Source organism: Castor canadensis, chromosome X (genome assembly GCF_047511655.1).
Source record: "Castor canadensis chromosome X, mCasCan1.hap1v2, whole genome shotgun sequence".
Taxonomy (NCBI): Eukaryota; Metazoa; Chordata; class Mammalia; order Rodentia; family Castoridae; genus Castor; species Castor canadensis.
In genome coordinates, this window is record NC_133405.1 from 17,590,308 (window position 1) to 17,602,770 (window position 12,463).

Genomic DNA, 12,463 nt, shown 5'->3' on the forward strand with positions numbered 1-12,463 from the left:
AGGTACTCCTAAAAGAGGGATGCATACTAGAGTGGTACACTGATTAGGATGATTCGCTATGGGAAAAGGACCAAGACTTTGAAAGACATGCCTATCAAAATTCGCTTAAGAAAAACAGGGAACTTGATTACCTCTGTATCTATTAAAGAAATTGAAGTGCGTAGTTTAAAAACTTCCAAAAAAGATCAACTTTAGATTCAAATAGATGCAGTTTTAAATCCTGTCTTCATCACTTGTTTATTATTACTTTGGACTAGTCACAAATCTCTTTGTCCTTCAGTATCCTCCTCTGTAATGTAAGAATTAAAATACCACCTAACTTACAAAATTATTGTGAGCCTTAAGTAAGTTAATGTGTGTCGAATGTCTACTGTGTGCACCTGGCACACAGTAAATGCACAAAAATGTAGTTAATCTGACTTTGATTTGGTCGAATTTCTTTCTTTATCTTCTTCTCTTTTTTTTTTGAGATGGGATTTAGTTATGTAGCCCAGCCTGGCCTCAAACTCATAATCTTTCTGCTTCAGCTTCCAGAGTGCTGGAATTGTGGGTGTGCACCAGCACTTGGGCCTGACTGACTTGGTGAAATTTCTATTGCTCATTTAAATACTATAGATTTAAAATGTTTTATCTGGAACCTCAAGATTGAAATATCTTGAACACGCACCATTTTGCATATATAGATATAGATATATAATGTATCCATGTGTGCATTATAAATTTACATTCTGTACATTAGAAGCATACACAAAGATAGAAATTTCAAAGGGATGTCACAGAATAAGTACAAATAGCAGTTGCAATATTTTTCCTGCACTCTAAGATATTGACTGTGCACCCTGTTTTGAAGGGCACTAGAGCCTAGCGTATGCCTCCATTCAAGTAAATTAAATTTCACAAATATTGTCAATACTATTGTAAGTCCTATGAGAAATAAAAAGATTTATAGCATGATTCTTTCCCTCAAAGAACTCATACTATTATTGGGAAAGTTTTATATTACTGAAATATTTTCAAACGAAAGATAATATTTTAACAACCCAATGATAAAGTAATAATTAAGTTGATAATAAAGTGAACAATGGAATATAACCAGGTTCCAAATATCTCCAAAGTACAATGGAAGCTCAATGCAGTGAATGAGCAAAACTGGCTTCAAGGTAATAAGGAGGCTTTCTCTTAGAAGATGTGTGCCATTGAGAAATTATGGGATGTAAGTAGAGAAGGCGAAAACACATGGCAGTGAACGTGGAGGCAGTAAAAGATCAGTCCAGTTGGGAGTAAGAGGCAGTGTGCTGAGTAGGGATAAGAAAGAACAACAGATTAGAATGAGACCTAAAGGGCAGGTAATACAGGTGCTTTCGTGGGTTGAACACTTACCACAATCTAAGCCCGATGTTGCATGCTGTCACATTTAACCCACCCAACAACCTATACAGTAAGTAACTATTACAATCCTCATTATTTTAGAGTTGAAAAAATGGACTGTCAGAAGCTTCACATGAATTGCTCAAGTTCACACTTGTAATTCAAACCAAGGTTTATCATCTGTGCTCTAAAATCACTATGCCATATGGAAGAGTGCAGATTCTTAAGCAAGGAGAATGAGTTGACAAAGGAAATTAAATGTCATGGAGGTGTCCAAGATGGGTAGGAATGGGAGGAACTGAAAGCAAAGAGATGCTTTAGGAGGCTGGTAGAAACCTCTGTCCCCACTGCCTCCCCCACCCCCGCCACCAACACTGGGCCAGCCCTGCTGTCCTTCTCCTCCAAACCCGCTCTTGAGCAATGAGGCACTGTTGGACACAGTCATTCAGGAGGAAAAGTGTATTTCTCTAAAGTCATGATCTGCAAGCTCAAATGAGCCTTTCACACTGCCCAGCTACTTTTCCCTGGTCAACTTAGGAAGGTCCTATTTGGTAATAACATTTTCAAACTCCCATTACCAAACTCTGTCCCCACATGTTTATCAGATAATCATGCCTCCTACTTCAAAGGAAAGAGTAATCAAAATCATCAGATTGAAACTCAACAGTGTTTTAGATCCTGTCCCTCCTGCCATTTCAGAAATTGTCCCTCTCCTTTCCCTAATGAGCCATTCCCTCCTGATTTAAACATATTCCAGTCTCTTGCAGTAAAAGTAAAAACCCTGCCTCCCTCTGCAGGCACTTCTCCACCTCTCTCCTCCACATTCCACCCAAAAATTTTTTAAAGAAAGTTGATCTAGACTGGCTATCCACACTTCCCTGACTACTTCTCCACCATGTTTGCAGACTCATCCTAATTTGCCTGGCCAAAGCTTTGCCCCAGCCCTTCTTTCTTTCTTTCTCATTCCATAGTTTCTTCACACTTAGGGCTTCAGTTTACACTCTACACATATGAATCTCAAAGTTCTCTCTCTAGACCAGATCTCTGTTCTGAGGTCTACATTTGAATTAAAGTAATTGCTTACTTTACATCATCTTTTGGATAGCCCACTAGTATCTCAAATTCAACATACCTCAACTTGAATGCATTATCTTCTCTCCAAACTGGGTCCTCTCATATTCCTTCACTGAATAGCACTTCCATACATTCAGTTATGCAAGCAAAGCCCTCTCTATCTGTCTTCTCCATTCTCTCACTCTCTTGCCATTTCAACCCATGTCCTCTGGTTCTCATCTACTTAGCATCTGTTGACTCGATCAATTTCTCTTCATCTCCATTATTTACTATGCTGACTATCTCTCACCTGGACTACTAAAGTAGCCTCCTAATCGAACTGTCTGCAACTACTCTAGGATCCCCTCTAATCTTTTCCATAATGCAACCAGAATGATCATTTTGAAATGCAAATCTGATCCTCTCTCTCTTTGGGTCTCTGTCTCTCTCCTTGTGTCTCTTGTCTCTCTCTATCTCTCTCTATCTGTCTCTCTCTTCCTCTCTGTCTCTGTATCTCTCTCTCTCTCTCACACACACACACACACACAAACTCACACACACTCAGATCCCTTTAGTGGCTTTTATCTTACTTATAGGATAAAAACAAAGTTTTTCTTAACAGGGCCTATAAAGCTACGTGTGGTTTCATCTCTGTCTACCCCTCTAGTCTCGGTTTGTGCTAGTCCATCCCCGTCATCTAAGCTTTCACCCCAGACTCTTTCTAGTCCTCCAGTGCTTAGTATTCTCCTTGCTGCACAAAAGCATTATGTGTGCTCCTGCCCCTATGTAAAAGGTTTTCCCATATTTCTTCATTTGATTAACTTCGACCCATCCTTCAGATCTCAACTCCTTCCCTGACCTCCATAACAGGCTCAAGTGAATCTACTCAAGATTGCTATGACACCATGTACCTCTTCATCATGGTGCTTGTCACAGCTGCAGCTTTACATGTGTTTCTGTATGCTTCTTAATGTCTGTCTTCCTCACTAAACCATATGGGTAACAACCACATCCTTCATTGCTCACCACTCTATCCTCAGGCCCTAGTGTATGCCTCGCACATGGTAGATGTTCAGTGCATATGTTTAGGCTAATTGGAAAAAATGGAAATGATAAATGCATGGAATGAGGTGAGAGCTGTGTGACAATCCCTAATCCTATAGCTATGGAAAGAAAGAAGTGACAGGGTATGGTATCAAAGAAGTTTGGGAAATAAAGAAGACAGAGAACTCAAATTCTGCACTTAGGAAACTCACAGAAAAGCTGTAATATTCATAGAAATAGAAAAATACCCAGTTCAGACTTGGCTAAATGGAATTTGAGGTGATTATGGAGCAACTGGGTGACAATGAGGCATAGCAAAATTCAAGACTGAGTCATAGTCTTTCTCCAATTCAATTTCCCCCAAATGAAATCATGCATATTTACCTTAGGGAAATTAGCATTTTGAGTTTCTCTATCTGAGAAGCACATTACCTATGATGTAGGAATAATTGTGGTGGTAGACAATCTACTAGCTTATTTTGTTGTCTTGAGTGTTAAAATTACTTTTAATTTGCATATACAGAAATTCTGAGTGTTTGTAAGATGTTCTTTAGGATTTTGAGGTCATTAGCAAGTAAAATGAGTAACCATCAGAAGCCTGCAGTTGGCTGTATAGATGAGCTGACAAAAGCACATACATTTATAAGGGAAAAGGTCAAAGTTACATAAGAAGTACTTTTAAACTTAATTTACAGCATTATTTTCATGATCAGAGATTTATATTGTTAGGCTTTATCAAGACACCAGTGTATTTCAGAACCACAATACTCATTTCAATCTCTTGCTTTTAAATTTGCCCATAACTGGAAGAAAAAGGAGAATGGTCAGGCTCTTGGCTTTTTGCAAACCTCTGTCAAACTGTCACCTCTAGCATATGCAAGGAATGTGACATCCCAGAGCCCACATCACTCTCTGTGATGAAAATAGTAACTGTTGCTAGAAGAGTTCACAATTTCCACTTGTTTACAAATGATTAGTAATCGAGCTACATTCAGCTTTCAGGAAAACAATAAAACACTAAATATCACAAAAGCCTAAGTTGCCTCCCTTGATGCAGCATTCAAAGAACGTTGTTAGAAGAATCCATAACAAGTAATGGGAAACTCTTAGAAAACAGGGGGTGGGAGGTAGACATATTTTTCTCAAAAACGGCTGAGCCATGGGTGTAACAATTGTTATTAACATTACCAGTATCTCAAAAAGGAACATAAGATTTAGAAAAAAAAAAGGCAAATGAGTTGAGTAAAATTGCCAAGCAGGTGGCATCTTAAGCACCAGAAATCTCTTAAGAAATAATGCACCTTACATCGCTCCATTTTAACCTGAAGCATGGGTTTGTATATTTCATATACAAACTTCAGATGCAAGTGTTTCCCACCCCACCCCCAAGGGACTACTGTACCACATTTTCCTCTCTGTAACGTAATTACTAACAAAAATTCAGATCTTCATTCATTAAAATCACAGAACTTTAGAAGCAGGTTTCAGAGACTGTTTTCAATCCTTTATTTAAAGAGGAAGCCCCAAGAGGTGCAGTGCTGAGATGAGAGCTTCACAGATGAAACATTTAGCGAAGAAATAAGACAGTATGTGGCAATGCCTGAATTACTGATCACCCTCAGTTTACACAGAACCACCTCAAATCCAGGAGAAAGAAATGAAAAGACTTCACCCAAAATAACCAAGGAAATCCAAAGTTGAATACTAAAAGCCAAGTTCTGCAAATGCTAAACAGTATCAGAAACAGCAATCACCCCAAAAAGCCTGCAAGACATAGCTTTAGGGGAGGGCATCACAGTGCTAAACTAAAACACTGAAGTGAAAGCATCAGCTCAGGAATGGAAGCCAATTATGACCATTCTCTGGAACATTATCTCCCTTAAAGAATCGTTCATATCCCAGATAAAACAATCCAACCAAATATCCATAGCTTTTTAGAACCAGAACCTTCCTTCAAACCCTAAATCTAGAAATTTATTACAAAGGATTAGCAAACATGTTCAAAGTCATTATTAAGTATTGCAACTTGATAGTGAATATAAACTTGTTTGATTATTTATCATGCCCTTTTTCTCTTAATTCATATGTGCTTTTTTCCTTAAATTTGATAATTCAGACTTTCTCCATACCCATCATTTCTCATGATCTAAGTTCACTGTACTTCTGCCTCATCAATCTCTTTTCTCCATATGTGGTCAAGACTTTTTTCTTGTGGTCTCTAAATGGAATATTTATCTTCTTTTTCCCTTTGTCCTGCTCAGAAAAGAAAATGTAAGTGATTGAGGTAGGTGCAATTCTAGCTATACTATCTCTGTCATTTTGCTACATCCTATTTGTCTACACACACACACACACACACACACACACACACACAAGTTTCTACTGCCCAAGAGCTGATGTTACAAGCAAATTCAGACTTCCCAATTGAACACGGTGGCATAGACACACGTTTCCCTGCTCTTCTTCAATAAGTGAAACTATAAGTCATGGAAATGGTATGAGAGACAACAAAAGAAGAACTCTGCAAGGTACTAAGAAGGAAGAAAACTGATTTGGAACCCCAGGAGGAGAAGGATGAAATGCTGGAGGATGTCTGACATAAAAAGGCAGCCCAAGCCTGTGTTTCCTAATTGCTAACCTTGCAGCAGAAGATAGTCCAAGTAGGCTTATGCCCTTCGTTAAACAAACAGGAGTCCCTCTGACAACACTAGACAAGCCTAACATCACCATTAAAGGGACCTACCTGAGAGACCTGCTAACAGTAAGCAGCCAGGGGAAGCAACTCTCCATCCCCATCAGTCTTGGGTTTCCTTTCCTTACCAAATGACACTGGCTAAACAGCACTTGATTGGGCCAGACTATTTGTTCCCATCTGTCCAAGAGTCAGTCCATCCATGCAGAAGCACCAAGGCAGGCAGGCATAAGAGGAGAAAAGGAGCCAGTAATGACAAGTGGCCTGGTCCAGGAAGCTTCTTTATTCCCTATAGTCCTGAGATTCTTTTCCCTCACCCAGAGACACCAACACAACCGGGAGAGAGGAGAGTAGATAAGAAAGAGGGACTCTCTAGCAGCAGGAAGTCTAGCCCATGACTCTCTTTTCTGATTAGATACAGGGGAACCCAAGCCAAGAGACATCAGTAGGGGAATCCCACCATATCCCTCCCCCACTGCAAGGTACCTGGAGACCTGGCCTGGGAGAACTTTCTGTTTCCCATCTAGGAAGCACCAGCAAGGACCAGTGGGAGCCCCAGAGGCACCAAATAAACCAAGCAAGACAAAATAGCACCACAAAGACTCTAAAAATTAATCTATATTTGAAAGCACAGCCCACAAAAGTGAGCCAAACTTAAACACAATGACTGCCTGCTGAAAAGAAAATTTTAAATAAGACTCAGTCTCCTAACATAATTGACAAAATGTCAGTTATGTCCATCATTCTTCCTCCTCCCTCCCTGACCCCCTTCTTAGAATAATTTCAATAAGTTTCGTAGCTCTATTTTCATACACAAATACAAAATACATCCACCACATTCACCCTCTCTATTTGCCCTTCTCCCTGTCACTGCTACCCATCCCCAACAGGACCTGTTTGATAAGAATGTTTAATTCAATTGTATTGGCATATGTTAGTGGTACAAAATAATGGATTTCATTGTGACATTTTCAGGCATACATATAACGTACTTTCATCATAGTCACACTTGCTACCTTTCTTATCTCGTCTCTCTCTTCCACTGACCTCCTTCCTCTTCTCTAATAGTCACCCTTCTATTTTTGTGCCTCTTGTTTTTCTAGATTCAGATAAGAAAAAACATGCTATACTTGTGTGGGTATGACTTATTTTGCCAGATATAATGATCTTCAGTTCCATCCAATTTCTTGGAAACAACATGATTTCATTTCTTACGGTTCAATAATACTCCATTTTATATGCACACCATATTTTCTTTATCCATCCATCCCTTGATGGGCATATAGGCTGATTCCATAAGTTGGCTATTGTAAATAGTATAGTAATAAACATGGGTGTGCAAGAATCTTGACAGTATGCTGACTTTGAGTCTTCTGATACCCTGGAGAACTATAGCTAGATCATATGACAATTCTATTCTTAGTTTTTTCAGGAAACTCCATCCTGACTTCTATAATGGTTGTACTAGTTCACATTTCCCACTCCAAAAAGGATTCCTTTCGGCCCCACATCCTCACCAGCATTTGTTGTTGTTTGTTTTCTTCATAATAGCCATTCTGAATGGGTGACATGGAATCTCAATGTGGTTTTGGTTTGCATTTCCCCGGTGGCTAAAGATGTTAGACGTTCTCATTTATTTATTGGAAATTCTACTTCTTTTGAGAACTGTCTGTTGAGTTCATTTGCCCATTTATTGATTGGATTATTTGTTCTTTTAGTGTTTACTATTTCTAGTTCTTTAAATATTCTGGATATTAATTCCCTGTCAGAGGACTATGTGGCAAAGATTTTCTCCCATTCTGCAGGCTGTCTCTTCACTCTGTTAATTGTGAAGCCTTTTAATTTGATGTAATTCCATTTGTTAATTCTTTCTATTATTTCCTGAGCTATTGGACTCCTTGCCTATACCTGTATCTTGTAGTATTTTCTTCTAGTAATTTTAGTTTTAAGTTTTCCATCAATATCTTTGACCCATGCTGAGTCTATTTTCAGTCTTCTTCATGTGGGTAACCAGTTTTCCAAGCACCACTTTGTTAAAGATGCTATCTTTTCTCCAACGTATATTTTTGGCACTTTTGTTGAGAATCAGATGCTATAGCATATTCTGGATATCCACATTGGTCTATGTGTCTGTTTTGTGCCAGTGCCATGCTGGTTTTGTTACCATGGGTCTGTGGTATACTTTGAAATGGGTATTGTGGTACCTCTGATACTGCTCTTTTTGCTCAGGATTGCTTTTGCATTTGGGGCCTTCTGTGCTTCCATATGCACTTTAGGAGTCTTATCTAGTTCTGTGAAGAATGTCATTGGAATTTTGATGGTGATTTCATTGAATCTGTACATCATTTTCAGTAATATGTCTATTTTAACGATATTAATTCTACCAATCCATGAATATGAAAATTCTTTCCATCATCTAACATTCAGCTTCTGGCAAATGGGGATAGTCTTTTTTATTTCCTGTTTGTATATCTTTTATTTCTTTCTCTTATCTTATTGCTCTGGCTAAGAATTCAAGCTCTATATTAAATAAAAGTGGACACCCTTGTCTCATACATGGTTTTAGAGGAAATTCTTTCAGTTTTTCCCCATTCATAATAACATTTGCTATAGGTTTGTCATATATAGCCTTTATCATGTGAAGATATGATCCTTCTATTCCTAGTTTCTTCAGAACGTTTTTATCATGAAGGGATGTTAAATTTTGTCAAATGCTCTTTCTGCACTCATTGAGATGATATTGCGATTTTTATGCTTGATTCTATTTATGTGCTTGATTATGTTTATTGATTTGCACTTGTTGAAGCATTTCTTGAATGAATCCAACTTGAACATAGTCTGTGATCTTTATAATGTGTTGCTGAATTTGGTTTGCAAGTATTTTTGAGGATTTTTATACTTAATGTTCATCAATGATATTGACCTATAATTTTTTGTTGCTGTTGTGTCTTTATCCAATTTTTGTATCAGAGTAACACTGGCTTCATAGACTAAGTTGGAAAGCATTCCTTCCTTTTCTATTTTGTGGATTTGTGTGAGGAACATTGCTATTAGTTTTTCTTTAAAAGTATGGTAAAATTCATAAGTAAATCCACATGGTCCTGCGATTTTCTTTAGTAGGAGACCTTATTACTGCTATAATCTCACTGCTAGGTGTTGATCTGTCTGGGGTTTTCAGGAGTACTGGAGTTTGAACTCAGGGTCTTGTGCTTGCTAAGTGGGTGCTCCACCACTTAGCAAGCCTGAGTATTTTTTTAAATCACTTGGTTCAATTTAGATAGGTCATATATATCTGGAAATTTGTCTGCTTCTCGTAGATTTTCTAATCTACTGGAATATTAGTTTTCAAAACAATCTCTGATGATCCTCTGGATTTCGGTGGTAACTTTTTCATCTGTAATTTTATTAAATTGTGTCTTCTCTTCTGTTTGGTTTGAATAAGGGGATGTCAATCTTGTTTGCGTTTACAAGGAACAATTCTTTGTTTCACTCATCCTTTGTGTTGTTCTTTTAGTTCTATTTCATTAATTTCAGCTCTGATATTTACTATTGCTTTTCTTTTATTGGTTTGGGTTTGGCTGGTTCTTGATTTTCTATGACCTTGAGATGCATTCTGAATAGCCTTATAACCATTTAAATATCAACTAGTAATTAAAAAACTCTAGGGAAAGAAATCTCCAGGCCTTAATGATTTCACTAGAGTTTACTACCAAAGAAAAATTGACACTGATATTATACAATCTCTTCCAGAAAGAAAAGAAGAATGAAAACACTTTCTAATGCATTTTATGGAGCCCATATTATCCCACTGGAATCAGATAAAGACAGTACCAACAAAAACAAGTTATAGGCCACTGTCTCTCCTAAACCTAATTGCAAAAACCCTTAACAAAATACTACCAAATTGAATGTAGCAATGTATAGAAAGAAGTATATGCCATGATCCAGTGGGACTTGATCCAGATATGCAAAGCTGATTGCATTGATTTCTGGGAAATCAGCCAGCATAATCCACTATATCAACAAACCAAATAAGAAATCATATCCTCATATTAGTTAATGCAAAAAAGGCATTTGACAAAATCCCACATCCATTTATGATAAAATCTCTCAGCAGGTTAGAAATAGAGGGGATTTGCAGCAACTTGATAAAAAGGATCATCAAGAAACCTACAGCAACTGTAGTGATGAAAGACTGAATACTTTCTCGCTAAGATTGGGAACAAGGCAAGGATATCCACTCTCACTACTGTTACTCAATGTAATACATTCCAGTAAGGCAAGAAAAAAATAATAAGAGGTATTGGAATCTAGAACTAGGCAGAGTTGACACCAGAAAACATGATCTATAAAAATACATCAACAAATTAGACTTTTTCAAAATTAAAAGATTTTGCACCATGAAAGCCCATGTAAAAAGAATTTTTAAAAATTGACAGAGTAGGAGAAAATGTTTCCAAAATGTATATCTTAACAGGACTAGAACAGGTAAAGAACTTTCACAACTCAACAATAAGACAATCAAGCACCCCAATTTCTTCAAAAGGCAAAAGACAGAAAGCCCTTTAACCAATAAAGACAGACAGATGGCAAGAAAGTACATAACAAGATGTTCAACATCATTAGGCATCAGATAAATGCAAATTAAAACTATGATGAAACATCACTACACATTTATGAGAATGTTTAAAATTAAAAAATGGACAACACAAAATCCTGGGAAGGATGCACAGAAACTGGATCACTTGTACATCACTGGTGGGAATGTGAAATGGCAAAGTTATTTTGGAAACCAGTCCAGTACTTTCTTATAAGACTAAACTTGCAATTACCATGCAGCTCAGCAATTCCACCATAGCCATCTATCCCAGAGAAAGGAAAAGTTTTGTTCACACAAAACCTGTGTGTAAACGTTCATAACATTTTTTGTAATAGCTAGAAATTAGAATCAGCCCAGGTGCTTTTGACAGGTGAATGGTTCTTAAAAGTCTGTGAGGCATCCCTACCATGAACTACTACCCAGAAATAAAAAGAAAATAAACTATCAATACATATCACAACCTGGATGACTCTTCAGAGAATAATACCGAGTAAAAGGTCAATGTTTAGAGGTCACATCATGTGTAATTGCATTTATGTACTATCTTTAAAATGACAAAATTTTAGAAATGAATTTTGTGGTTGTTGAGGGCAAGGGATTCAGGGAATGAAGAAGGGGTGGAGGGAAAGGATAGGAAGAGAGTAGGTGATTATAAAAGCACATGAAGGATGGTGACTCTAGTGGGGATGCTCAAACATACACAGTTGATTAAATTGTATAGAACTTAACTCACACACGTAAATGAGTACAAGCAAAACTAGACAAATCTGAATAATATTACTGGTTTGTATCAATGTCTATATTCTGGTTGTTATACTAAACTTTGCAAAATGTTACCATTGAGGGAAACTATGCAGATTGTGCAGGAATCTCCCAGAGCATGTGAATTTATAATTATCTCAATAAAACTACCAGCCAAAGAAAATTCAAATGCATTGAATGTTAGGGGAGCATGGTGATAGAGAATGAGTAAGTAACAGGGGGAGGGAGTTAATTTGACTAAAGCATGATATATGCAGGCCTGAAGCATCACAGTGAAACCCCCTTGTACTATCAATATACACACACACAAGAAAAAGAAGGGAATGAAGGGAAAACAGGTCTTTTCTGGGCATGGGTACCAGTGGGAAGGGATGGGCACAAGGAAAGGGTGAATGGGGGTGAATATGGTGAATGTATTTTGTATTCATATATGAAAATAGACGATTGAAATTGTTCTAAGAATGGGGGAGGGGGAAAGAAGGAGAAAGATGGAAGGGATAAATCCAACTAAGGTATATTGTAAGCACATATGTAAATATCACAATGTATCTCCTGTACAAATATTATATGTTAATACATTTTTAAAAGGCAAATGCAAAAGTCCACATTGTCCAGGTAATTGAGCAGTAACCAAATGTCCATTTGTACCCGAGGGACCACAGAAGTCATGGGGTCTGACTTCCATGTTTTTGTACACTCATTCTGTTCCTGTTTGTGACTAGGTGATCACTTCCCCCAAATTATTTATGAGCCTCATTGTCTCTGTATGTTAAAGTGGAGCTAATCCGTACTAATTCACAGGGGCCTGTGGTTTAATTGCCATTTGCTCTTTCACTCTAGATAAAATTGTATTATTGTAATCATTGAGAGCTGGAGAACAGAGGTATAGAGTAGCTGAATATTTATGAGGCATTTTGTGGCAGATGTACCTGCCAACAGAATAT

At 37.6% G+C, this 12,463-nt stretch overlaps 1 protein-coding gene across 1 annotated transcript in view; it reads right to left on the minus strand.

Annotated features, from left to right (window-relative positions):
• Positions 1–12,463, minus strand: part of Adgrg4 (adhesion G protein-coupled receptor G4) — a 96,866-nt gene that overhangs the window by 60,740 nt on the left and 23,663 nt on the right. The gene's annotated exons all lie outside the window — the stretch shown is intronic.